We start from the raw sequence: 25,301 nt of genomic DNA, 5'->3' as shown, positions 1-25,301 counted from the left end.
TACTTACGGAGTTGACTGTAATAGTTCCTTATATTTGATGAAAACATTCTTTAAGAAAATCATATATTTCCTTTAGTAAAATGGTAACCACAATAGTTCCTTCTATAATCACTTAGTTTATACTAGCTATATATAATCTAATATCGAACGAACAGTTAAATGGGTGAATCTGCCCTAAGCCCACAACCAAACAAGGAACAGGGAATGAGGTGGAAAGCACACATCCAACTGCCTATCGGATATTAATTATATATAACCCTGATGTATAAACTAAGGTATTATAGAATTAACCACTAAAGGTCCTTTAAGTTATACTGGTTTAATAAAATGAATTAAACTTTTTACTGGTAAGTTTCTAGTTTAGTTTACTAAGTGTTCTATCTGAGAAGTATGTTTTTGTACTAGAAAATGGTATATTGAATTTGTATACTATGACCTGACCCATACCTGATACTCCTTATGATTACTTGGTGTGTACGGGATATATATATATATATATATATATATATATATATATATATATATATATATAGCTAAGATCGGATAGATAGTAGACTGGGTGAATCTGCTCCAAGCCCACAACCAAACAAGGAACATGAAATGAAGCGGAAGACAAACATCCTACTGTCTGTCGGACCCGATTAATATATATCCCTGATGTATCTATCGAGCAATCATAAAGTTAGCATTATAGGCCCCTTCTAACTGAATGTACTAACACTCGACTGTTCTGTTTGTCTTTTGTATTGATGTATGTCTTCCCAAGTTTAAGACTATCTTTACTAGAAAATAGTTTGCATTACCTTTTATGTGAGAAGATCACTATATGAATGTGATGGGAAAATGAAAGTGTACAGTAATGTTGTATAAAGTAACTACTGAACACTAACTACCTTAAAACCAGTTTGTTAATTAAGGTTAAAATGTGAGGTGGTTATAACCATACTGATTGACGAGTGTTTAACACGACGACCTGCTGGTGCCGAAACTGATGTGACATTTGTCATCCCTTGGCCTGCCGGCCAAACTGTAGCGAACAGTCGGGATGCGGGATTGTCAGTCCCGTATAGATCTATACACACAATGTCCGCTCTCCCTCCAGGAGACTCTGGTTACAAAACGCGGCATAACAAGTATATTGCTATGTCATGAAGTAGTGGTTTCACATTATTGTTATCTTGTTCTTATTATCGTATGTTCCTTCTGTTCTAGTTATAGTATGTTCCTTTCTGTGCTTGTTATTGTATGTTCTTTCATGTTCTAGTTATAGTATGTCCTGAACCCCTAAACTATACCTATTATAGTTACTAGTATGTTTGTTTTGTACTGTCCCTGATTTGTAGAAAAGACTCGATTATCTACTGAGTTATGCTTGTACTTTAAAAACATAGTTTTATAAACAACAAAGTTGTAACAACCCAAAAATTTACTAAAAATTTAAACTTTTCAAAACCAATCCGGGTAAATAAAATTATTCAACCATCAACATAGTTCACAAATTGTTTTCAAAATGTTTTCATATAAGAGTTCCCAGAAATCCAAAATCATAAAATGTGAGGATGTGTACGTCACGCCTTCGCCTTGCCATGGTCACCTGAAGTACCTGAAACAAAAATCAATAAATGTAAGCTCGAAGGCTTAGTGAGTTACCCCCGAAATACCAACATATACCACACAACAAGATAATAACAAACAACATATATAATGAGCCTTCAGCATGACTGGACTGCCTCCTCAGGGCCTACAGCCTATCTGGACCGCTCTCGAGCCTTCAGCATGACTGGACCGCCTCGCAGGGCTTACAGCCTATCCAGACCGCTCGCCGGGCCTTCGGTCTAACTGGACCGCCTCCTCAGGGCCTGCAGCCTATCCGGACCACCCCGGGTATGTTGGCCTACAGCACGAAGCAGGACCGCCTCAACCCAATCCCCCAAACAAACAATCATGTGCACATGGATAACATACAAACGATAGCATGCAGATAACAGTCAAACCGATCTAACAGATCACAATCATAACAATGATCCTACAACAAGGATCTAAATCAGTAGGCTTATCATATAATAATCCGAATACAATCCATAAAGGGCCGACCTTGCTGCCTTAGACCCTGTTGATATAGTGAGGATAACTCACCTAGCAAGTAGTGCAGAACTGAACTGGGAGTCTCCAACCGCTGCCTCACTGATCACCTTGACGGCCTAAAAAATGGAGAATACTAAATTAATAAGTGGGATCTCCAAATTGCCAAAGGGTCCATATTGTCCATTTCACTAAATTGGGCCCAAGGCCCAATATCCATCCACTACTCCAAGTCCAAAAACACAACCCAACAATGGCCCAATTTACAATTGGGCCTAACTTCCTAATTGGGCCTTACCATAGGACCCCTTATCGAAACTGACCCACTCAGGGACCAACAAGGCCCAAGTCCAAATAGTCTAACAACGGCCCAATCCCGAAGCTCAATGTCCAAAGTCCAGTCAGAGGACGTACGCGGGGCGTACTCCTCCGGTATGCTGGGCGTACGCCAGCCCTATGTTGACCGCCATCGGGGTGGTTGACCCCGTACGCTGGGCGTATAGGAATTACGTTGGGCGTACGCGGGGTTAAACCAAAACCCTAATAAGTGCTTAATGGCTTAAGCACTTAAGTCCAACTTCCAGATCCATCAACCAAATGTGCCATTGAACCATAAAGTTTCGAACTTTATCACTTTGGACATCCAGAAAGTTCTTAACACATGGTCTTAATCCATTAAGACCTTCCTACTTCATGCATGAGACAAATCTAGCTATTGGGACTTCATTTTTATCACTTAGGACCTCTTATAAGGTCTGAAAGGACAACCCATTTCGTCCAAGTCATCACATGCACCATTTTGGGACTTTTGGACAAGAAAACTTCCATAAAGCTAGAATAACTAGATCTATAACACACAAGCATAAAGTTCCAAGCTTTTTACCTTCTGAAGCTTCTAGGGCACAACACAACTTCAAATCTATAGCCTTGATCTCCTTCTCCAACTCCTTAGTGCACTGACTTCAACTTCAAAGGTTCAAAATGCACACCAACTCACACTTCACACACACAACTAGGGTTTGGAATGTTCTCTGGGGTATGGAGGCTGAGGATAATCAGAGGAAATGAGCTATAAGGGTGTTTATATAGTACCCAACCCTAAATATTAGGGTTTACACCTGACATGAGTACGCCCAGCGTACATGAGTGTACGCCTAGCGTACTAGGGCGCGCCTAGTACGCTCAGCGTACCCTTATGTACGCCCAGCGTACTCATTCTTGACTCAAAGTGGCAACTTTAGTCCTTATACTTCTCATGGCCCAACTCAACCAACTCCAGGGACTTCAATTGTCAACTTATAAAGAGGTGGGATTCGAAATATACCTGCGGAGTTCGGGATGTTACAAAAGTAACCTAACTTAAAAGAGTTTTTGAATTGATTTGATCACTTATAAAAGCATAAGAAATTCTTTTATGTGATGGTTATCACAGATAAACATTAACACAATACAATTGTGTTCAACTTGTATTCCCCCCCCCCCCTTAAAAGCATTTAAAACATTTAAAAGATTGATTATAGGGGTATGAACTCACCTTATGTGGGTGATTCAATTGAAGATTCGAGTAAGGATGAGAAGTTCCACGAATGAAGTCCCGAGGCACAAACGAGTCCTAAATGACATATATTGATACATATATGTATATAATTAGTGTTTAAAACAACTAACATGAAGGGAAACAACCTTAGGAACTAGGAAACACTCTCAATGGAGTGTTAGAATCACATGTGATTGATCACAAGGAGGCCACGGCCAAACTCTATGAGTTCACGGCCTTGGGAGAGTTTACGGACCAAGATCCTTTGAAGGGTTTACGGCCCTTACGAAGGGTTTACGGCCGTAAACCCTTCAAGATCTTGAATATCTTGAAGATGGTGACAAAGAGTGATGAATCAAGGCTAGAATAAAGGGGTCGCTAAGCATGAACAACTAAAGGAAGAGATGCTTACGTTTTGGGAGTGAAATGAGAGCTTTTCTTGGATGATACTTGAGAGAGAATGGAGTGTTTGCGGCTGGAACTTGGAGAAATGAAGAAAAATGAAGCAAACTCTCATATATGGAGGGTAGTTCACGGCTAGAAGAGTGTTCACGGCCGTGAACCTCATGTGTTTGGTTTTGTGGTTCGGGTGCAGCCTTCTGATCTCGATCTAATACTTCAAAACACTCAATCCTTAAGTGTACTAGGCTTAGAACTTATTAGAATGTCCCTTAACAAGGCTAAAATGCAATAGAATTTAGTCTGACTTTTGGTTGATTGGATTCACTTTACAAGATAGAAATTTACGGGTTGTCACCATACGTTTATCAGTGATAGCACACTGGTAAATTTGGTTGAACCTGCTAATTACAAGGAAGCAATGGCGGGACCTGAGTCTGCCAAGTGGAAAGAGGCAATGGACAGCGATATCAAGTCCATGTATGACAACCAAGTTTGGAATTTGGTTGACAATGTACCAGGTCATAAGACAGTTGGGTGCAAATAGATCTTCAAGAAGAAGAACGTGTGGGATAGATAGGTACACACTTTCAAGGCTCGACTGTTTGCGAATGGATTTACTCAATCCCCAGGGGTTGACTATGATGAGACATTGTCACCAGTAGCTAAGATTAAATCTATTAGGGTAATGTTAGCCATATCTGCGTTTCATGACTATGAAATTTGGCATATAGATGTCAAAACCACTTTCCTTAATGGAAAGTTGGCTAAGGATGTTTACATGAGTCAGTCATAGGGTTTTTGTGGATGCTAAGTACCCCAATAGATTGTGTAAGCTTGATAAATCAATCTATGGATTAAAACAAACTTCTTGCAGATGGAATCTTTGCTTTCATGAGAGAGTTAAAGAGTTTGGCTTCTCTAGAAGTGAAGATGATTCTTGTGTATATGTCAAAGCTAGTGGGAGTATATTCACCTTCGTGGTATTGTATGTTGATGACATACTACATATAGGAAACGACATTCCAACTTTGCAAGAGGTTAAGTCTAGGCTTGGAAAGTGTTTCGCTATGAGGATATGGGAGAGGTTGCTTATATTTTGGGAATAAGGATTTTGAGAAACAAGAGTAAAAGACTAATTGGACTTAGTCAAAGTACATATTTGGATAAGGTTCTAAAGCGTTTTAGCATGGAAAATTCCAAGAAAGGAGAGCTGCCTATCCAAAGTAATACCAAACTGAGTAAGACTTAGAGTCTGAGTACTGATGCATAGATAGAAAAAATGATTTGAGTTCCATATGCTTCCGCCGTTGGATCGATCTTGTTTGTTATGACATGTACTCGCCCTGACGTGGCTTTTTCCTTGAGCATGGTTAGTCGATATCATGGAAATCCAGGTAAAGCTCATTGGATATCGCCCTGACGTGGCTTTTTCCTTATTCTTGGTGGCAGCGATGACTTAAGAGTTACTGGGTATAGTGACGCCAACTTTCTGACAGACAGAGACAAATTTCGTTCTCAATCTAGCTGGGTGTTTACCCTTAATGGAGGAGCTGTAACTTGGAAAAGTTCCAAGCAGGAGACGGTGGCTGATTCTACCTGTGAATCAGAGTACATTGTAGCAAGCGAAGCATCAAAGGCGGCTATATGGTTGAAGAACTTCATCGGAGACCTTGGAGTTGTGTCATCCATAAAGGAGCCAATAGAGATTTTCTACGATAACGAAGGAGCGGTTGCCTTGACAAAGGAACCAAGATATCATCGCAGATCTAGACATATGGACAGAAAATACCACTTTATCAGACATCGAGTAGAAGGAGGACACCTTGTCGTATAGAGGGTATCATCTGAAGAGAATCCTGTCGATCCCCTCACAAAGGGTATGAGTAGGGTTAAGCATGCTCAACATGCGAGGAGCATTGGTATGAAGGATGATGTTAGTTTTAGTGATTAGATTGATATTTAGAAACTTGTAACAAATAAATGTAATTGACATTTGATGATTAAATAATGGAGATTTAGTTATGAGTAACTTTTGTAAATTGTTTATCATTTTGTTTCACTTTTGCATGTTTTACTTCCTGAATAATTAGATTATTCAAATATCCATAGTCGATCATACTTTGGAAGTAAGTAATGAATTAAGGCTGTCGTGAATTGGGTTGTAGGTTGTCTAATGGTTTAGACATAGCAATGGTTTTCTGCAAAATTCATGAGTACTTTTGAAATGGGGATTTAAGTATTGGATTAAACCACGCTCAGAGAATTACTTCATGGAATTTATCACGAGTAATTCTAAGACGATAATATCGTATAATCTTTAAACGAAGATATATGAGTTGTTGTTTACGAGTTGGTTGTGAATTGATAATGCGTGAATGCATCAGTAACTTGATGTTATAAAATGTATTGTTGTGCATGATTTGATGAGTAAACAGTGCAAGCATATAAGTCAAAGTTTATCTGTTCATTTTCCCCAAACGGGAAAAGCGATATCTTGGGCCCCTCGATGATTTGGTGTTGACTTATGTGTCGGGCCCGGTCAGGACTTAATTGATATGTTCAATTGTAGTTCTTTGTCATTACAAATCAGAAATTAGGAAACAAAACTGTTGGACAATGATAATGATTATGTTCCATGTCATTTGTCCACATGATATGTAGTAGAATAGAGGATTATATGATCACTTATCTCAGGACACGTAACTGACTAGGTCAGTGTTCGACAGCGGCTTTGAGAGCTACAATTTGCTAGACAATTTTGAAGTTATACTTGCAATTATAGTTATTAGACTTATCCAAGTGGGTGACTGTTGGATTAGGTGTCTAAGCCCATAACTATAATTGGTATGTACTTGAATTAATAGTAGCACAGTCCTTTTGGGTTGCCTTCATACTAGCATCATGACAGGATGACCTATTGAGAAAGAGGAATAATTTATTATTTGATTAATAAATTGAAAAAAATGATTTATTAATGTATTATGGAAATAATATGTTAATTAGAAATCATATTATTTAATTAATATTTAATCAGAAATTAATTTGGAATTAAAGGAATTAATTAAAAGTCCAAGGGCCTCTTGGATGGGGTTCTTGGGCTACTTAGGCCTTAAGCTAAGTAATTAGGGTTTCCTCCTTAAAACCCTAACTTTGGCTCTAAGCTACTGACAACTATATAAAGGGCATACCCCTTTGAGATTTCGGCCACCATTCTAACCCTAAGAAGAGCCAAAATCTTGAAGCTTCCTCCTCCTCCTCTCTCATACATCCTCTTGCTAAGTATGTTTGTAAGCCATTAGGGGTGTTACACTTGTGACACTAGTTCTCAAGCTTCAACAACTTCAAGGAATTGTTTGTTATTACTACATAACATTCAAAGGTTAGTATGCTATCTCTTATTATGAATTTCGGTTATAGTAGATGCCTCAAACGGTTTATCCTTTTGTGTTCAATACTTGCATGTCCAATAGTGAAAACATAGATCCTACAACTAGGGTTGCATGCACACATAGGGATTGTTTGTTATGCTCAAAACCAATCAATATATATATATATATATATATATATGTATGTATATATATATATATATATGTATATATATATATGAATAATCACTTGAGAATATGCATATATACTTATTCATATATGAGTTTACTTATTCATATGAATATTACATTCATTCGTTGTGCAAGTACTCAGGAGGGTTTTGCGGAAAAAAAATTATGTCCTAGTGGTGGTTACAGTGGTAGTGGTTTATATGCACATATGAATATTAAATTCCTCCATCGCGCTGCTACGCTGGAGGGTTTTGCGGCAAAATGAAATATTTGGCCCAATGGTCGTCGTTAATATTCACACATGAATATTTCGTTCATTCATCGCGCCGGTATGTGGGAGGGTTTTATGGCAAAAAAATGTGGCCTAGATTTGTTCTCACGTCCTTAATTATATAACTATTTTCATTTGAACATAACTATCTTTCTCTCTCTCTCTCTCTCTCTCTCTGTATATATATATATATATATATATATATATATATATATATATATATATATATCAGAGAGAGAGAGAGAGATGTATGTTCCATTGAGATTCAAAATAAAATAAAGATCTTGAGGTTTAACCCAAGCCATATAATTAACATCTGCCGCTCTAAACCTCCATCATACCGGCACAACAAGTTTAGTTATAATCATAAACGATTATGTAGCGCCGCCTGTTCCTTTCACCTCCGCCACCTTCCCTACAACCACAACCGCCACCGTCACCACCACTACCACCACCTCTGCCACCAATCGACCCCACCACTGCCAGCTCCGTCACTTGCATCACCTCTACCTCTGCCACCACCGCCTCCTCTGCCACTATCCATTATAATCATATATGATTACTTAACCTGTATACATACATATAAATATAATAATTTATGATTAGGAATATACGTATAAACGTGTATAATCATATATGATTATACCTCTCTGTCATATAATCATTTACGATTGGGTATACCCTGTTGTTGCCGGTATGCTGGAGCTTTAGAGTGACAAATGAGAAATATGTGGCTAAGGTTGAATCTCAAGATCTCTATTTTTTTTAATCTCACGTGAAAAGTCACACACACACACACACACACACACACACATATATATATATATATATATATATATATATATATATATATATATAAAACGTCCCAAAACTAAAAAAAAATTGTTTTTATAGTATGTAAACCATCAACCAAACATGTTTGTCAAACCATAAAATATTCAGAGTAAACCAAATAACATCCCAAAAGTACATCAGAGTCAATAAGCGGAAAAATCAAGGTGTGTGCAATGCGATCATCCCGGGCACTTCCCCTTCGATCCGGGAGTACCTAAAACATAAACAGAAAACCATAAGCACAAAGCTTAGTAATTTTCCCAAAATACCTCATACCATACATATCAAACATACAATAGGCCATGCCCGACAGCCATCGGGCCCCTCCCGGCATCGAGCCCTGCTCGGAACAGATTCGTTTGTATCATGTGATGGGCCCCGCCCAACATCCCCATCAGGCACCGCCTGGAACCGGGCCCCGCCCGACATACATACAATACATACACACATGGAAGGTCACACAGAAAACTGAAATAAAGATAAAAATAATCCATGGGTCAATATTGGTTCCTTCGACCCACTAAACACTAGGAGGAGACTCACCTCAAACTGCTGAAAAATCAGATAATTGCTCGGGCTGCTATCCGAGAAATCTCTGCACTAAATACGATCAAATAACATCCTAATTAATAATTAGGGCAAAAACCATATCCAAGAGTCTAAGTCATTAATCCTGACTCCTAGGGTAAAAGTCCATTTTACCATTGCCTTATTTGGCCTAAATATGAAAGACCATAACCCCAAAATGGCCCAAAAGTGACCCAAAATCAAAGGAGGCTCACAGCATGGTGTACGCCCCAAATTAGATTTTTATCAACTCCTAAACGCCCATAAAGGATAGCTCAAATGGTCTGTAGTAGCCTATGCTCTATAAGACCATGGTTTTAGGACAAAAAGTGCATAAACATGAACAATATGAGATCTAGAACATAGAACTCGAAGGTGTGAGCTTGATACCTTCTAAGGATGCACAAGAAGGTGTAAAGTCTGGATCCAAAGCTTGAATGCACCACTTCTTCTTCAAGGAACTCTCTTCTTCACCAAGAACCACCCAAAAGTGCTACAAGATCACAAAAAGCTCAATAACACTCAAAAGAGGGCTAGGGTTTCGTGGGTTATCTTCTTAGGTAAGGAGGCCGATGAGAGGGCATCCTCAAGATCCATAATGATGCTTAAATAGGGTCTAAACCCTAAAAATTAGGGTTTTTCCCTAGACAACGTACGACCGGCGTAATAGGAGTACACCCGACATACTAGGAGTACACTTGACATACTCCCTCCTTCGCAAAAGTTTCACTTTCACCCTCTTGGTACCAAATTTGCAAATTAATTTAATAATAAGGTTCGAAATAATAAATACTTTGGAACCGAGTGTTACAATTCTTCCCTACTTGAATTAGACTTCTTCCTCGAAGTCTGCTGCCGCAAATAGCTCTGGGTAATGCTCCCTTATATCGTCCTCATGCTCCCACGTCCACTCCAAACCCTTTCAGTGTTGTCACTACACCTTCATGAGATCCACCACGTTGTTCCGCAAGGTCTTCGTCCTCCTATCAAGGATCGCCACTGGTCTCTCTATATAATTCAAGCGATCATCCACCTGAATGTCCTCTAATAGAACCACTGTAGAATCACAAACCAGACACTTCCGCAGTTGAGAGACATGAAAAGTGCTATGAATATGACTAAGCTACTCGGGAAGATCCAAATGATATGCAACCTTGCACACCTGGGCTAAAACCCTGAAAGGACCGATATAACTGGGGCCCAGCTTGCCCCGCTTCCTGAATCGAATGACACCTTTCCAACGTGACACCTTTAGGAGTACCATGTCTCCAACCTGAAACTCCAAGTTTGACTGGCGTCTGTCTGCGTAACTCTTCTGTCGACTCTGTGCCCTCTGAAGTCTGTCGCGAACCTGCTGAATCAGTTTCGTCGTCTTGAGTACCACCTCGTTACTCCCCATGACTTTGTGCCCTCTGGAGATGTTTCCAGATTCAACAGACTTCGAGGACGAAGTCTAAGACAAGTGGGGGAGAATTGTAACGCCCAATTCCTGGTACGAAAGTAATTCTCTAAATGTTCATTTTATAAGAGCTACTCGACGAGTTGGTAGCCCTAACTCGTCGAGTAGATGCGAGCTGGACCGCAGAGTTTAAGTGGACTACTCGACGAGTCAGAAATGGACTCGGCGAGTAGGTCCATCAGGAGGAAACCCTAATCCTTAGGGTTTGCACCCTATTTAAGCAACATTTTGAGTCTTCACCCCAGCCTCCATCACCTCCACAGTCCATTCTCGAAACCCTAGCAACCATTGAGTGTCTTAAAGCCTTTCTTGCCATTTTTGTGTGATTTGAAGTTAGGAGAAGGAAGAGATCTATTGGTGATTCAAGAAGAGGCAGGAGATCCAGAGTTTTTGTTGCATTTCAGAGCTCTTGAAGGTATAAAGTTTATACCTTGGCTTATTTTCACTTAGATCTTCATGAAAGCTTGTTTGTTGCCAATTTTGGGTCCTTTCCAAGCTAATTTCGGGGAGAGAGCTTTTGGGATTGTAAGGACTTTAGATCTAGGCACTTTTGAGCTCTAGAAGCACAAAGTTGCCACCTTTATTCAGCCAAGATCCCATTCTATGCCCTAGACTCTCATTTCTAGCTTGTTTTGGGTGATTTAGCTTCATAGCATCATGCATGCATGTAAAGTTAGCAACTTTACGTGTTATTCTAGCCTAAGGAGTCCAGATATATGAATTAGAGGAAGTGGAATCACCTAGGATCAATTGTATAATCTGAGCATGCAATGGACTCGCCGAGTTGTTCTTGGGACTCGACGAGTCTGATCGATGTCCCCAAACCCTTCTTTGATTATGAGTGAAACCACTGAGTTAAGGAGATGACTCAGCGAGTTAGAAATGAGTGAGACTCGGAAACAAAAGAACTCGACGAGTCCAAGGAGAGACTCGACGAGTAGAATCGAGATGTCCCGATGTTGTGACCGATAAACTCGACGAGTCGGTAGAGGGACTCGGCGAGTTTGGTTGACTGAGAGTTGACTTTGACCATGGCGTTGACTTTGACCAGGAGGGTAAAATGGTCATTTTACCCTAAGAGGGATTATCAGTTTTGATTAAGTGTTGTTATGGAATTATAGCCGGAGAGTCGCCGGAGCAGCAGATAGGGATCCCTCACCCAGTTTTTCAGCAGTCAGCCATACGAGGTGAGTTTCCTTCCAGTAGGAACAGGTCTACGGCCACAATGCTGACCCGTTTAGATGATAGTAGTTCCGGACTTCGGTCCGATGCCGGGGTGGTCCCGAGAAGTAGTTATGTATGCTTGATGTCTTCGTCATTCATGCATGTTTATGTTATGTGTATATGTTCCGGACTCCGGTCCGATGTCGGGCAAGCCCGATGCAGTATATGTGATTATGTTATATGTTCATGCTTATGCTATGTTCAGTTTATTCCGGACTTCGGTCCGATGCCGGGCGGGGCCCAAGTTATTCCGGACTTCGGTCCGATGCCGGGCGGGGCCCGATGCAGTGGGCGGGGCCCAAGTTATTCCGGACTTCGGTCCGATGCCGGGCGGGGCCCGATGCAGTGGGCAGGGCCCAATTTATGCCGGACTCTGGTCCGATGTCGGGCGGGGCCCAATGCAGTGGGCAAGGCCCAGTATTTGTTATATGTGTTATTGTATGGTATGAGGTAGTTTGGGGGAGCTCACTAAGCTCCTTGCTTATAGTTTCAGTTTTGGTTTCAGGTACTTCAGCTAGCAAGGGAAAGGTCTCGGGATGATGGCATGACACACACCACAGTTTTCTTAGCCTGGGAGTTTACTCTGATGTTTTATATGAGATCGTGTTATGATGACAGATTTTATGAGATTTTGAGATACATGTTTTATGATCTTATACCACGGCGATGATATTCATGTTTGCTAAATGATTTTGAAAACGAAATTTTTGGGTTGTATTTTTCGGATGTTTCAAGGTTATTCAAAAAAATAAACAAACATGAAGATCTAACAATTTAGAAAATTTAAAATTATAAGAAAAAAGTAAAAAAAATAATTATTAAAATTGAAGTGCTTATTTATCTTTTAAATTTAAACTAATAATTCAAATAAATAAACAACTAAAATAATTAGATTCAATTTAGAAATTTAAAAATTATAAGGAAAGTTGTATTAATTAATTGGCCATACATTTGCTATTACATTTATTATTACATTTAAGTATTATATAAATTTAATAAAAAAAACCACAAAATGATATATGTATATAATTTAATTTAAATTTACCACAAAATAACATGTAACATAATGCATAAAAGAATGACAAGTGACAAAATTATTTTCATTTATTAGGGAAGATATATATATATATATATAAGTTCTAGAAATTACGGAAAGTGATTCATACATAACAGTTTTTTGCATACACAACAGTTTATGTATTATAGAGTTGTAAAGTATAACATTATAAAACATTAATTGTTATATATGGAGAAAACTTATTGTGTACAAATCATCTCCCATAAATTACTCTTGTGCATCTTAAAAGTGCATAAATTACTGTCACCCCTATCATGTTACATTGTCTATATAGAATGATATCTTGAAAATAGTAAGTGTATTAATTAAATTATAAATGTTGGAGTTTGGGGGCCAAAATTTTCTATATAAGGTCGCCCATGTATTTTCCAAGAACTCATCAACGATCTTGTAAAGAAGTGGTTAAATTAGGGTTGCGGCATTAATAGAAAGATGGCTCTATCCGGAAAATTAATTGGTCATGTAGAGATTAGTAAAAAGGGAGATGTCTTCCATGATCTCTTTAGGCACAACCCACATCAGATTGTTGCGATATCCCCTGATAAGGTCCATGACTGTGAACTGCATGCTGGTGAGAGGGGGGTCGTTGGATCGACAATCTGTTGGCACTATACTCATGGTACGTAATATGACAAACACTATTTCTGTTTATTTATTCATACATACTTGTTTCATTAAGAATCTAGGGTCTTTGATAGATTTGAATTTGTATAGTAAATCATCATCAGTTCAATACTGTGATTCAATTCTTTGTATTTCTGCATGAACAACAGAGGGAAAGAAGAAAACTTCTAAGCAGATAATTGAAGCAGTCAATGAGGAAAACCACATGATTGTGTTTAAGATTATTGGAGGAGATCTGGTGGAGGAGATATACAAGACCTTTACAATCATCTTGCATGTTGAACAGAAGGGTGATGGACAGGTCGCGACTTGGACCTTTGAGTTTGAGAAGCCAGATATAAGTACCCCCTATCCAACTTCTTTGATGGACTACCTTTGCAATCTCGTGAAGGACTTGGATGCCCATAGCAGCACTAAGTAGTTCTGCAATATTTCTAATTTATCAAAGACGGTAATGAATGGAAGTTCTAGATGTGTGTTTCTCCATTCAAAGAATAAATTAAGATGGTGAATAAAGAAACAGACGTGCTCGTGTTGTTATAGTATCGATGAACCTTTGCGATTTGGTGTGATATTATGATATATTCATGTATGATTAATCTCCTTTCTCAGTAATTTTTGTTGTTAGAATGTTTTTCGATCCCCAAAACAAATCGTGAGATATAACGATCGATCTCTGAACCTACACATGTCATGACCTTTCTATGAACTGGAACAAGCATCTTTAATCCAATTATACGCTATATCTTAGAAGAATCTGAGCTAAGAAATATAGCATCTTTTGAAAAGTATACGAAGTGGGTAGCCTTTGACTTTTCAGGGGTCTATTTAAATATTTAATCATAACAACGACTCAAATATGAGTATTTTTCTATTCTATATCAAATTTCTAGTTATTTTTTACGTAAGTCAAGCTTGTTATTTCCATATATTCATGTTGTCTACTTTATTTTCTCGATCTATGCAATTAATAATCTTCTTTGATTTATCCACATCTTACGTTATCTGGTATGGACTCGGATTACCTATATGCTATGACTCGTCTTTGCAATACGATTCCGGGATTTGACTGTAGCGGTTTCACTAATAAGGACACCCCCCCCCCCTAAATCCCAAAAAGCTTTGGCGTGTGCCCTTTTTAGCAAAATCGTCCAAGATATGGAAGTCGACTTTGACATGACTGTCAGACAGAAAGCAGTCTTTGAGTGTCTGCGGGCACCTCATGCTCAGGATTTTCTGCTAACTATCCCTATTGATGGTCTTGGCCAACATATGTCTCCTGTGGAGTACCGAACTATTATTCGTTACCGCCTCATGATTCCCATATTCCCAATTGACGATATATGTCCAGTTTGTCGCAAGGCATGTTTGGATACCTTTGGGGAACACGCCGTTCATTGTAGAGAGCTCCCCGGTTTCAAGTATAGACATGATGTGGTTCGGGATGTTCTCTTTGATGCTTGTCGGCGTGCTGGTATTTCTGTGAAGAAAGAAGCGCCAGTGAACTTTTTGACGGACCCGCAGGATGGAAGGTCCACACTTAGACCGACTGACATTTTGGTCTTTGGATGGATAGGAGGGAAGCATGCGTGCGTGGATCTTACTAGGGTCTCTCCTCTCGTTGGTTTGGGGAGCGGGGGTTTCACAGTTGGGCATGCCGCTTTGAAAGCCGCTGCGTGCAAAGTGGTAAAACACGAGAATGCATGTATAGCAAATCAACATGTGTTTGTTCCTTTTGCATTCGATACATTTGGTTTTCTCGCACCAGAGGCGGTGGAGCTCCTCAATAGAGTCCAACGGGTCATGCATTCTAATGTCATATCTCCTAGATCCACAAATGTAGTTTTCAAAAGAATTGGTTTTGCTATCCAGAAAGGGCTTACGGCGCAGCTTGTTGCCCGTTTGCCTTCAATCGATATGTATTGAACTTACTGAAATATTTTATGTAATGAGAATTATGCCCTTTATTTAAATTTATAGTCATTGCAGCAGAAAAATCAGGGATTTATTTCCATAAAGTGTGAGAATTTGCATCTTTATATGGTCTTGGACGTGATAAAAACTTGTTTGAATCCTTATCTTTGTCTCTCAATTTGTCCCATAAAGTGTGAGAATTTGAATTTGGGTCTTGGCATCTTAATATGTTATCTAAATTTGATCTGGTCAACTCTTGTGTCTTTGATCCTTACTGATACGAGATGGCTTTTGGGTAATTGGAAGTCTCCTGTCTTTTATGTTATTGTATTTCTTTTTTGAAAAGGTCTAACACCAAAGTAAAAGAATACACGAATACTGATATATGGTCTTGTGGAGTCATCTTCTACGAAAACCTTTTCGTCGGATTCATACTTTCCGGGGATGAAAAAGTTGTGGCGATACTGGAAGATTACTAAGGAGATTTTAGGTGTCCGACGCATGCCCACTCATCATGAAATTGCACGATCTGAATTCGGATTGTTGCTGCACAATCTCCAAAATCATGGATTCACCATGGTTCAAAAAGGCAGCTCTGAAAACCCCCTAATCCCTCTTCGAAAAATTCAGTTGGGATATATGAAGTGATTAAGGATTTGACTATACATGGAGAGCTTGTATGTAAGGTATGTCACTATACAGGTAACAAAATGCAACTACTCTTTGAGACTTTGACTAAATAAAAGAAACGTGGCTAATAGGTTAGGCCATGGCAGTGGTCTTGAGTACCATCTTAGACACGTATCAGTGACATACTTACTCAATTATATATTTTTTTGGCTAGAAATATAGTGATAAAGGATTTGACTATACATGGAGCAATGGTTAGATTATATATACCAACTTATTTGTATTCTTGATTTTACGATAATCATAAAAATGGTGTGCAGTTCCTCTTTTTTGCATTTGTATAGTTGCTAATACTATGTTTCTGGTGTTCCCGACTCGAGTAGGCATCTCACATATGACCACAACTTCTGATTATGATATTTATCCATGTCCAGATTACCCGTTTTGTGCAGGTATAGTCTGTGATTGTGATTGTAATTGTGATTGTTAGTGAATGTTTTTTGTTGCCATTAATGTGTACTTTTTCTTATGGTTCATAAATCAACAAAAAGAAACAAATATATTTGGAATTTGTTTGTGTTATAAGAGTAATGATGTGCTAATCTAATTAAATATTTAATACCAAAAAACAAAAGAGCCGGTTGTTGTATTGATAAACCCGGATAAGAGTGCTTACAGTTGATTAAAAGAGAGGCATCGACGTATGTTCATTAACAATTTGGTATTTCATTTTGTTAAAAATCAATTTATGGATTTCTTAATTAGACGCTGATTTTGATTGTGTTTGTAACATGAAACTTGTATAATGCTTACAAATATGATTTTACCTATTACTATTTTCTGTTAAGAAATGCAAGTATATTGTTATTTTGAGTAATATATTGTAAATATGTTGCTATTTTTGCATAAATAATTGCAGTACATTTATATCATTTGTCAAAAAAATGTAAGTGAGTCACTCTCTTTGAGTTTTTTTTTCGGTTTAACGTAATGGGTTACTCCATTGGCTTTTTTTTATTTTTATTTATTCAGATGGACGAAGTCTTACTTCTCATTGATGATGTTTTGCACCACAATGAGTCATTGTTAACGATTATAGTGAGTTTAAAACCTACCTTCATTTCTTTATATTTGAGTATTGTACTTTCATTTCTTTGTATTTAAACATTGTACTTTCATATCTTTGTTGTAACACCCTATTTCGGGACATTTCCTAATTCAGGGTTTGTGGGCTGTAATTCGATCAAGTAAAGGCTTTGGGCCTTTAGGAATTAAAGTTTAGACCTTATTAAAGGTTGATAATATTGATTATGAGATCTAAACGCTTGATTCATGTGCTGGAACTAAGGGTAAAATGGGAAAAGTTAGATGTCGGGCTTCTTGCATGGATTATGGTTTTAGTTCAATATGTGTTAAGCCAAAAGTAACTATATAGAATTGTGAGGCTCTTCAATACCTTTATGTGCATATAAAGAACGCCGAAAACGAAGTTGAAACGAAGAAGTTATGGCTGTTTGAAGTTGAATCGGAAGTTAGGGGTTTTGCCCTACGCAGGGCATAGGCAAGCTACACAGGGCGCATATATTAAATAAGGAAATCAATTTTAATGATCTACACATGGTGTAGGTTTTGCTCTGTAAGGCGTGGCCGCTACTGACCAAAACCCTAATCCGAAGGCTTTGAGCCCTATTTAAGGGCTCTAACTTCTTGGAACCCTTCCCATTACCAGCTTCCATCACCTCATATCATTCCTTTGAAACCTTAGCCACCAATTGTGAGTTTTGGAAGCACTAGTGTGATTTTTCTGTTCGTAAGGTGTCTTGCCAATCCAATGGTATTTTAATCGATTTCGTTTAGATCGAGGTGATGATGTTGGGAAGAGTTTCAGACGTCTCCATCTAAGACTCATGATTTCTTTACGATTGTTGGTTATTATTCACAGAATTGTCATATGCCATTTGCATACCGAGAGTCGTGTCTAGAGGGTATTTAGATGAATTGGTTTTAGGCTTCGACGTGGAAGATGTCAGCCAATAAGGGAGTAAGCCCTGAATGGAGAAGGACTGAGTGTTCTGCTCGAAGGATCAACAACCAAATTGATTTTTAATGGTTCCGGCATAATGGGTCGGAGGAAGTTGCAGTGTAAGTTCATTGGATTTCTGGTATTAGAGATTGTTGAGATCTTTTATGGTGGTGTGGATTAAGGGATTGGTCGGATTCATGCTTTCAGGGTTGTACGTATAGTCCTTGTGTTGGAAGCTTATAGACAAATATATCGCTGTAGTTGGTTGTCCCTTCTGGGACAACGAAATAGACTTAAAAGGAGTGTATGTCGCTCAGGTTGAATATCAGTTGAAGTGTAACATCCATAAAATTCATGAAAATTTTAAACTTTTAAAACCAATCCACAAATCATCATTGTTTACAATATAGTTTTCAAAACATGTTTAATATCATAGTTTTCCCAAAATCATAAATCAAAACACGAGGAGGTGTACGATCACGCCTTTGCCTTCCCGCGGTCATCTGAGGTACCTGAAACATAACCCAAAATTATAAGCCCAAATCTTAGTGAGTTCCCCCAAAGTAACAACACAACACATAATCATAATAATAATAACAAACAACATGCATACAAAACCTTCGGTCTGACTGGAACGCCCCATCGGCCTATAGTCTATCTGGTACGCTCACAGAACCTTCAGCATGACTGGTACTCTTATCCTTGAGCAGATAGCAGGACCACCTCAACCCAACATACCATCACATATCAACATATACCATATCAAACCCTAGCTAGCATATACAGACAGTCATACAGATCTAACAGATCACTAAGCATAGTATCATCCAATATACCAGGATACAAATCTAACAGATCACTACAACATACAAGAATGCGATAAACCAGGATAACAATCCAAAGGGCCCGTCCTTGGTGCCTTCGACCCAAAAGTACAGTGAGGAAAACTCACCTCGCGAATTGAACAGAACTGATGAGGTCCGACTCCGAATCTCAGCTCTCTAACCGATACCTACACCAAGTGACCAATTCCATCAAAATCCCAAAATACCAAAAATACCCTCAAGGTCAAACTTGGTCAAAGTCAAAGTTAAAGTCAATTGGTCAAACCCACTAAGTCAACTGATTAAATCCAGCTGAGTCAACTCAACCGAGTACGTGGGGCGTACTCCGGAGGTACGGTTAGCTTATGCGAAGCCTCGCAGAAGACCACCATCGGGTTGGTTGACCAAGTATGCGAGGCGTAGGCGTACCCTCGTAGCCTCCAAACTCCAGTTAGTGCTTAATGGCTTAAGCACTTAAGCCTATATTTCAAATCCATGACCAAAACACACCCTAGAGTCATAAATTTTCCAACCCAATGACATTACACGCCTAATAATAGCTTAACACAAGGTCTTAATCCATTAAGACCTCCTACAAGATGCATGGAGCAAATCTAACCAAAGGGACTTCATTTTTATGGCTAAGGACCCCTCCTAGGGTCTCAAATGACAACTCAAAACGTCCAGAACATGCCATGCTCAAGATGAGACTTTTGGGACCAAAAAGGTGATATAAAACCCCCATTTCTAGATCTACAAGATTAAAAGACAAAGGTGCAAGCTTTATACCTTCTGGAGCTTCTCAAGAAGGCAAAGATCCCTGATCCACAAGCTTGCTTCTACACCAAGGCTCCTCAATGTATCTTATTTCCTTCTTCAACACACCAAGAACACACACTTAAACGCAAAACACACACTCAAAGGGCTAGGGTTTGCAAAAACATCTCAAGGAAAATGAGGTTGAAGAGGTGAGGGAAAATGAGGCTTAATATTGCTTAAATACCACCCAAACCCTAAAAATTAGGGTTTTCCTCCTGAAGCTAGTACACCTTGCATACATAGGTGTACGCCTAGCGTACTAGGGCATTCCCTAGTACGCTCAACGTACACACATGTATGCATGCCGTACTCATCATGCCTTAATTACGAAATTGCCACTAGGGCTTCAAAGCACAATTTCTTGGACTTAGGGACTAAAATGACATGAAATAAAATTAATGGGATGAATTTTAAAGTACAATCAGGATGTTAAAGTTATACCCCACTTGAACTACACTTCGTCCTCGAAGTCTTCTGCAGTGAACAAATCTGGATAATGCTCTTACATCTCAGCCTCCAACTCCGAGGTCCACTCGGAGCCCCTCCGATGCTGCCACCGTACCTTTACCAAAGGTATCTTATTGTTGCGCAAGACCTTCATCTTCCTTTCTAGAATTGCTACTGCAAGACAGTAGGATAACTATTTTCTAGTTGTGGTATGATTTGAGGCCCACGCAAGGAATAGTGTTCATTGGTCTGTTGTAATCAGGGAATAAAAGGTTAAGGATTCATGTTATCTCATTCGGGAACCTAAAGCAGATGCAGGGGTGCAATCGAGATCCATGGCTAGGTTCAGGTTGAGGGTTGTGTTAGGACCTCTCTACCTTTTCTTGTCTGATGAAGGCTTTAGGGTTCGAAGCACGACCCGAATACCTGATAGGGTCCATCGGTCTGGGGGTTCGACTCATATTGATATTTGGTTAGGTATTTTTATGGGTAGTTGGCAAGACCATGGGCTGGGTCCATGACAGTTATGGAAGTGTTGTAATACTATGGGGTAGCCGTAACATTCACTAGGTTGTTAGATAGTTGTGGGAGTGTGGTAAGTCTACGACTTGGCTCATGACATTTTATAGGATGAGTTAGGTCGTTCTAGGAATGGATGTGAGACTGTGGAAGGGTTGCATATTATAGTATTTTATGGCTCCTGTGGTTTTGGTAAGTGTCAGTGGGATGTTGACTGGGATCCTACAAGTCGGTGAGATGATGGTCATATGTCTATAGGCCCACCGTGCGCTGGTCGGGAATCTTCATGGTTGCAATTGGGTGATGGCAAGAACGGTGAGGAACCGTGAGCTCCTCATTCCAATGGTTGGATGGTATCACGACATGTCGTGGATCCTCTTGGATTTCACCTTTGTATTGGATCAGTAGTTATGTCGTGGAGATCCGTATGGTGTAATTTGTTTGGTCTTTGGCATAATTGGGTATTTTGAGCACTATGGGAATGTTGTTGATGGCTCAGTAGCCGACGGGTATGGGTCAGGTTTTGGTAAGATTTTGACTTGTTGGAAAAGTCATAGTTGTTTATCGGTAGTTCCTCGTGGAGTTCCTTAGTGGATCTATGTTTGTTATTGCAAGCTCAGTTTTGATCGAGTTAAGTTGCCTGTGGTAGAGTTCATTGTTGGAATCCTGGATGAATTGTTTGTTAACTTGTACCCTTGAACGCATGGGAGTACGTATGGTACCCAAGAATTTTTTTTTCCGATTGACCATTAATACGCTCGTGGGAGCATGGGATGATGATGACTTGGTAGGAAGTCAAGTGTGTATCTGATAACTTTTAGGTGGTTTCTGAGCTTGGGGTAGGTTGATATTCTTGATCGAAATATTTTGAATATTGTTATACTCGGTTTAGTAGTGTTCCTAGTCAGAGAATTAGGATAAGTATGTCAAGTTCATGATCTTCAGCCATTATGTTTGTCCCTGGAAAATTTAGGTTAATAGATTCCCAATTCTATAAGGTATAATTCGGTTTAATCGTAGTTTTGAGATTTTCCCAGTTTAAGTAGTTCGCTATGAGTGGTGTCGTACTGTTGGGGGAGAGAGAGATGGTTGTTGCAGTTGAATGTTTTCAAGTATTTGGATTGTTGTTGGTATCAATTGGGTTCTATATGGTCTCTCGAGTTTTCAGTTTGGAAGTGTTAATGTCATGAAGCGATGGGATGGATAAGTGTAACAGTGCTAGTATAGATTTTAGGAATTCTAACCAAGTCAGATTTCGAGGACGAAATCTAATTTAAGTGGGCAAGAGTTGTAACACCCTGTTTTGGGACATTTCATAATTCAGGGATTGTGGGATTTAATTTGATTAAGTAAAGGATTTTTACCTTGAGGAAGTAAAGTTTAGACCTTATTGAAGGTTGATAATATTGGTTATGAGATCGAAGCCCTAGTTTCATGTGATGGAACCAAGGGTAAAATGGGAAAACTTATAAGTCGGGCTTCTTGAATGGATTTTGGTTTTAGTTCAACATGTGTTAATCCAAAAGTAACTAGATAGAATTGTGGGGCTCTTCAATACCTTTCCGTTCATATAAAGAATGTCGAAAATGGAGTTGAAACGAAGAAGTTATGGCTGGTTGAAGTTGAATTGGAAGTTGGGGGGTTTTGCCTTATTCAGGGCATAGGCAAGCTACACAAGGCATAGATGTTGAATGATGAAATCATTTTAATGATCTACACATGGCATAGGTTTTGCTACGCAGGATGTAGCTGCTGCTGACTACAACCCTAATCCTAAGGCTTTGAGCCCTATTTAAGAGCTCTAACTTCTTGGAACCTTTCCCATTACTAACCTCCATCATCTCATATCATTCCTTTGAAACCCTAACCATCAATTGTGAGTTTTGGAAGCATTAGTGTGATTTTTTTTTTGCAATCTTGAAGAAGAAGTCCATTAGAGAAGCAAGTGTGAGCTCCAAGCTTTGTAGATCCAGTTGTAGATCTAATTAGTTCATGGGGTTTTTATGCTTTTGTCCTTTGACCTTGGTCCTTATGAGTATGGGTTACTCCAGGCCATTTGAATGCCTCCTTCTGATGTTTTTGAGGTTATAGAGTCATAAAAATGAGAGCTTGGGCACTCTCATCTATCCATGCATGAGTTCTTGAGTAAAATGTGTCATCTTGGACTTAGAGTTTGGTTGTGTGTTCATCTTGGCCATGCAAAGGGATAATGTCAGCGACTTTATCCATTAAGACATTCATTTAGATCACATATGGGAGTTTGAGAGTTTGGCTTGCTGTATTAAGAGCTTAATAAAAGTTTTTGGGATCAGGGGCTCTACGCAGGCATAGCCTCTGTACGCAGGATGTAGCTTACACTGGACGCATATTAGTTACGCAGGGCGTAAGTCAACTGAGTGTTGACTGTTGACTTTTTGACCGGTTTGACTTTTGGTTAACCATGTTAGGACATAGTATGGGAAAGGCAAAATGGTCTTTTTCCCAAAGGAGGTTTAATTGTGAGCCTAGACCTTTCGTGGGCCAATCATTTCTTTAATTGTTAATTAGGGTTTTATTATGGATATGTTTAGCAACGGGAGGCTTGATATCGTTTGCTCGATTGGGTGGTTTATCTTGTCTTCGGGATTGAGGTGAGTTCTCTCACTGTAGTCATGGGTCAAAAGCACCAATTCCAACACATCATATTTTGTTATGTATCCTTGTGTATAGGATGTTGGTATGCGGTAGTGAATTGTCGTGTTGGTAGATTTGTTCTGATTACATCTGCTAGGTAGTTGTTATTTGTTCATGTGCATATCTCGGCATTATGTGGTTGGGTTGAGGCGGTCCTGCTTTGTGTTGAAGGATAAGATACCCGGGCGGTCCAGTGATATTGTAGACCCAAGGGAGCAGTCTATCTTATACTGCAGGCCCGGGATCGATCCAACTTTGTTATGTACGCTTAAGAGAGTGTGGTTGGGTTGAGGCGGTACTGCTTTGTGTAGTAGGACAACAAATCCGGGAGCGATCCAACTTTATGTCGCAGGCTTGGGGGCGGTCCGGTCTTATGCTGTATGCCCAGTATACACGCATTGTGTGTGTGTGTGTCTGTGTATATATATATATATATATATATATATATATATATATATATATATAGTTGTGTTGGGTATATTAGGGGAACTGATTAAGCTTCGTGCTTACTCAGTTGTTTATAAATGCTTTTCAGGTACCATTGGTGAGTGCAGGAAGGCGAAGGCTTGATCGTACACATCCTCCTATTGATTCGCATTTTGAGACATTTTTGAACTCTGATTCTATGGTTTTGATTTGAAAACAATGGTTTACTATCTTATGGTTTTGTGGAAATGTTTAGTGAAAAAGAAAATTTTATCATGGTTTTTGGGATGTAACAATTGTATTTAAGCACTGTGCCTTTAAAAATATGCCCATTATAGCAATGTACAAATAAAAAGCAATTTTCAATGCTATGCTTGGGTACATACATTTTTTGTTTTTATGTTGATTGAAGTTGAGAACGCATTGTTACAAATTATTTGCTTTGTAGGTTCTTGTTGTTCGTGCTCGTGAGTAGATAAAGAATGAGCTTAGGACGGAACATGAAGAAATTAAGGCCAAAAAAAAAAAGAAGTTGTCCAGATGTATAAGGACACTTTGAAATCAAATATTAATCTTCATTTTGCTAGTCGAATATTATTAATTAATTTAGTAGTTGAATTTTAATTTTAGTTTAATATATGCACTGAATTTCATTTTGTAAAATTTGGTTATAGATTTAGAACAAAAAAACTAATGATATAAGTGTCATCAACAACCGAAATGGATGGTTTTCTGAGCTTTCTCGACAAGTTATTTTGTAGATAAATTACTCAATAGCAACGGATTGGTGACAAAATCTAGAGACATATTAGCAACGAAATCTAGAGATTCCTTGAGCAATTTGTGTCATCGCTAATCCGTCACTGACACTTAGAGACAAGAGTTTTTTCGACCGACGAATTCCATCGCTATGGCCTTTAGTGATGGAATTCGCCGTCGGTGATACCTCTGTTTTTAGTAGTAAATGAATTGTCACATCATCATTTATTGTTCCACAAAAATCTATCATTTTTTCCATAATGCACTACTAAGTTTAATAGAACATATTTTAAATTTCGTTTTCGAGAAAACCACCTAAAGTTCTTGGTTATTTTGTTTAAACTAGTACAAACAATGCTCGGGATCGAGGAGTCAAACTTGATAAATCCCACATGAATTCCACTCATTGTAAGAAACCAGGAGATAATACTTCTAGTTTTTTTGAGTTCCTAGGTTACCCATAATGGTAGGATGATCTCAACAAGATAGGAGAAGGTCGTAGTCAAATATCCGGTGGATGAGGAATATGTAATACTCCTACATGTCACAAAAATGGAGGTAAGGTTGTTAGAAATAACAATACAACTCCATTTTTTTATGTAAAGAAGTGGAAGGCCTTTACGGGTCTTATG

The 25,301-nt window shown here is 38.9% G+C and overlaps 1 pseudogene; it reads left to right on the top strand.

The window, feature by feature from the left end:
- Nucleotides 1–13,443: 13,443 nt before the first annotated feature.
- On the top strand, nucleotides 13,444–14,056 carry LOC145104200 (kirola pseudogene; annotated as a pseudogene).
- The last annotated feature ends 11,245 nt before the right edge of the window (nucleotides 14,057–25,301 follow it).

The sequence above is a fragment of the Lactuca virosa genome, chromosome 4, assembly GCF_052849685.1.
Source record: "Lactuca virosa cultivar CGN04683 chromosome 4, Lactuca_virosa_CGN04683_v6, whole genome shotgun sequence".
NCBI classification, from domain to species: Eukaryota; Viridiplantae; Streptophyta; class Magnoliopsida; order Asterales; family Asteraceae; genus Lactuca; species Lactuca virosa.
This window is presented reverse-complemented; position numbering and strand designations above follow the sequence as displayed.